The sequence below is a fragment of the Adiantum capillus-veneris genome, chromosome 18 (genome assembly GCF_014529385.1).
Source record: "Adiantum capillus-veneris isolate H3 chromosome 18, ASM1452938v2, whole genome shotgun sequence".
Lineage (NCBI taxonomy): Eukaryota > Viridiplantae > Streptophyta > Polypodiopsida > Polypodiales > Pteridaceae > Adiantum > Adiantum capillus-veneris.
The window spans coordinates 115,012,202-115,016,863 of NC_140948.1; positions in this window are offsets into that span (position 1 = coordinate 115,012,202).

A 4,662-nucleotide genomic window follows, 5' to 3' on the forward strand; every position below is an offset into this window, starting at 1 on the left:
CACCAAAGTTAAGTACTTCATGACACAGACCAAGCTCTCCGACAAACAAATGAGGTGGGAAAATTTCCTTTCGCAATTTCATTTTCATATTGCTCACATTGCTGGCAAGCATAATCAAGTAGCTGATGCACTCTCAAGACGGCCGAGAGAGAATGCGGTTTCCATAGCAACTCACAATGATCTATCTTCAATGATAGATGAGTATGCTATTGATCCCGATTTTAGAGATGTGATTTCAGCCCTTGCATTAGGGAAGAAAGAAGAACCATTTACTTTACAAGATGGTTATCTTCTCTATGGCAATAGACTATGTGTTACTAACTCACTACGTGAGAAAGTAATGTATGAATCTCATGCTCCACCTTATTCGGGGCATAGAGGGATTCAGTCTACCTTAAAGGGAATTGAAACATATTTCTATTGGCCTATCATGAAAGTGAACATACAAGAGTATGTTTCTAAATGTGTGGTATGCCAAAAGACAAAATTTGATAGAGGGAAGCAACTTGGATTGCTTCAACCCTTTCCAATCCCTAATTCACCATGGGAGAGCATATCCATGGATTTTATCTTTGGATTACCTAAGTCTATCCATGGGAATACGGGAATATGTGCGATAGTAGACATGTTGAGTAAATAAGCTCATTTTATACCTGTCAAAAAAGACTATCAAAGCCCATCAAATGGCAACCCTCTTCATTTCACAAATTTCAAGTACCATGGCTTGTCAATGTCCATAGTGTCAGATAGAGATCCTAGAATGACCAGTAATTTTTGGAAGGGTCTCTTTGAGAATTTAGGGACCAGGCTAAACTTATCTTCGGCCTATCATCCACAAACGGATGGCCAAAGTGAAATAGCTAACCTAACAATTCTCGATCTACTAAAAGCCTATGTAACGGAAGTAGATCAAAGATCCCAATGGGAGAAGTAGTTAGCCTTAGTGGATTATGCTTACAATAACACTGTACATACTTCCACAGCAAAAGCATCTTTCGAGGTAATTGAGGGAAGATCAAAAAGTCCCTTGCTACTTAAGGTACGTATGAAGATCTTCGCTGCAGATGAGTATAGCCGGGACCTACAAGAATCTTTTCAAAAGATTAAGAATGCTATCTCTATCTCACAGCAAAGGCAAAAGGCTGCTGCTAGCAAGCACGTAAGAGCCCAAGCCTTTAAAGAAAATGATTGGGTCTTATTAAAGTTTCCCAAGGCTCGATTAAGGCACACAACGGGCAAAAATCCTACGGGATACCAAAAGTACTATGCTAAACTAGCAAAAAAGTACTATGGACCCTTCTAGATTCTTAGGGCAACCAATGAGATGGCCTATCAACTCAAGTTGCCCAATCATTGGCTCATACACAATCCTTTCCATGTGAGCCTATTAAAGCCTTACAAAGGAGAGCCACCTCAAGAACAAACTACTGAAGACCCACCGGAGATCGAGGACCAAGAGGAGGTGCTGCAGCCCGAGTCCATTCTCCGACATGAAGACAAGGTGCTAAGAGGCGGTAAGACTATCCGACCGAGGATATCTTATTAAATTTAAGAATTATCCTTTTGAAGATGCTAGATGGATGCAAGGCATACAATTAAAGGATAACCTAAACCTTGTCAATGCTTACAATGCTTCCCAAGAGTAAGCAAATGTACAAAATGTTAAAAATGAACAAAGTTTTTGTCTTATAAGACTCTCTTTTTCTTTAATGTGCACAAAAATGAAGTAGTATCCATGCTTAGATCAAGTTTGCGGAGACTACGTCTCCCAAACACCAAGTAGAGCTTGTCACTCTACTAGGGAAGATTGATAGGACTAATCTGCACACATGCTTGCGTCAACCTCACGCTCTCAAGCGCCAAATGGACTAGTCATCCATTGTGGAATGATGTCGTAGGGTAACATAGGGATCCTCTACCCGCTAAGAAAAGGACTCATGAATATGCTTTATCTTCTCTACACCATAGTCAAGGACGACTATGATTTCAAGCGAGAGGTAATGTCATAATAATCAATATCTAATTCTCCTAAATGATTTTCTCATGTTAAACTGATCATTTAATATGGGGAAGTGCCAGGGGAGAAAAATCTAGAATATTGGTTAATCTAGCAGACCGGCCACAGTAGGGATCCAAAGGAGGGAAAATAGGGATCCAAAGGGGGGGCCATCTGCAAAAGAGCCATGTGCAACAATGGGCTAAAAATACCCTAAGTTTCAGCCCATTAAGACTTCCAAAATGCTAAGGTTCTAAAATTCAAAGATTGTGTCCAAAGGTCAACCATGGGGGAATTGGATGCTTTGTGTGTGTGTGTGTGTGTCAAAAAAGCCTTTTCAAATCCCTGCTAAGGAGGGGGCGAGCCTAGCTTGTAGGGGATGAGAGAGAAAGCCACACACACACACACACACACACACACACACACACACACACACACACAAGTTCCCTTTACACAAAGGGAATGCGTAGCGGAAATTAGCATGAAGATAGTGAGCATTTCATTAGAATAGATTCATAATGAGAATAACAAGAGTGCTTGGGTGGAGAGAGAAACAAAAATCATAACACCTAGTTAGATAGAATGAACAATACTTTCAAAAGAGAGAGAAATTAAGCTATTGACAACAGTTGAGGACCGGATTTACATGGAGCCGGTCCATCCTCCAAACGGCTTTGTATTATGGTTTCTCCCATCAAGAGAGACATTGTACAATACAATTCTTTGTGTTCCTTCAAGACTAGCTAGTGCAATGAAGATGAAAGCTTCATGCACTAAGCAAAACACTTAGCAAACACAACATCAATTATCCCGGGTCTCAGACCCAAGACCTCACACACCTTCGAAGATGGTGAGAGCTAGCAGGGTATGAGAGTAGATTGAGAGGAAGAAGGAGTAGTCTTACGAGAAAGATGTACATCTCCTCACATAATTACTCATATTAGCATAGCTTAGCTAGTAATTAGCTTGGTAGAGGAGATGAGCATGCATTGGAGCTTGGGTCTTGGTTGGATTTGCATCCACATGCCAAGAGTGTGTCGATGTAGGCTTCTATCTCACAAGCTTGTTGTAGGTGATGAGCTATCCATTAAATCTTGGGAAGGGATAGTCTTTTTCTTGCTTCTCCATAGACTGTGTGAGAGTGTGTGTGTGATAATGCCTTGAAAAAATCAGTCCCCTCTCTCGCTTGGGCGAGCCCTCTTGCTATTTGCTCTTTGTGTCCTCTCATTGGACCTCCCTAGGGCTAGCCAATGACAATTAAGCAGCATAAGTGATAGCCTTCTGACATGTGTCCCCCTTTCCCCTTTTGTGAGAGCTTTAGGTTATTTATAATTCAACTAAACTCTCATTGGACCCCTTTGCCTCCTGGCCAATAGGAATCAGGCAAGCCATTGGGCTGCTGAATGCTCATTGGACCCCTTGGGAGACTGTCCAATAGTCTTCTAGAGGACTTAATTCTCATTGGCTCTTTTATTAAGTTTTTTGAAATTAATTAAACTAGATTTACTCTAGCCTAATTCTCATTGGTCCACCTCCAAGGCCATCCAATAGGAATTGGGTACACCTTGTGGGCATCTGGCCTAGGGAGTTGACATACTCCGTCATTTCTTCGGTTAAGCCCGCACAAAATTATTGCTTTTTTTGTAGGTCCCAAAACATTTCTACATATTTTTGGATGGATCCATCAAAGTTAGAAGTAATAAAAGGATGGCCTAAACCAAAGAATCTTCATGAACTAAGAAGCTTTATAGGTATGTGTGCATACTATAGACGCTTCATAGAAAAACTCCCACAAATTGCGGGATCATTACATGACCTTACAAAGAAAAGCGTTAGGTATACATGGTCTGCTAGGGAGAACAATGCTTTCGAAAAGATTCTCTCTCAACCTGTGCTTACACCACCGGATCTCTCAAAACCATTTGAGGTCCAATGTGATGCTTGTGGTAATTGCCTTGGAGCTGTTTTGCTCCAAGAAGGGCACGCCATAGGCTATGAAAGTCGAAGGCTCGACCCTGTTGAGCAAGCTCTAGGCATATATGAAAAGGAACTCCTTGCAACTCTACATGCCTTAGACTCATGGAAGCACTATTTATTGGGGACTCCTTTCATTCTGTGAACGGATCACCAAAGTTAAGTACTTCATGACACAGACCAAGCTCTCCGACAAACAAATGAGGTGGGAAAATTTCCTTTCGCAATTTCATTTTCATATTGCTCACATTGCTGGCAAGCATAATCAAGTAGCTGATGCACTCTCAAGACGGCCGAGAGAGAATGCGGTTTCCATAGCAACTCACAATGATCTATCTTCAATGATAGATGAGTATGCTATTGATCCCGATTTTAGAGATGTGATTTCAGCCCTTGCATTAGGGAAGAAAGAAGAACCATTTACTTTACAAGATGGTTATCTTCTCTATGGCAATAGACTATGTGTTACTAACTCACTACGTGAGAAAGTAATGTATGAATCTCATGCTCCACCTTATTCGGGGCATAGAGGGATTCAGTCTACCTTAAAGGGAATTGAAACATATTTCTATTGGCCTATCATGAAAGTGAACATACAAGAGTATGTTTCTAAATGTGTGGTATGCCAAAAGACAAAATTTGATAGAGGGAAGCAACTTGGATTGCTTCAACCCTTTCCAATCCCTAATTCA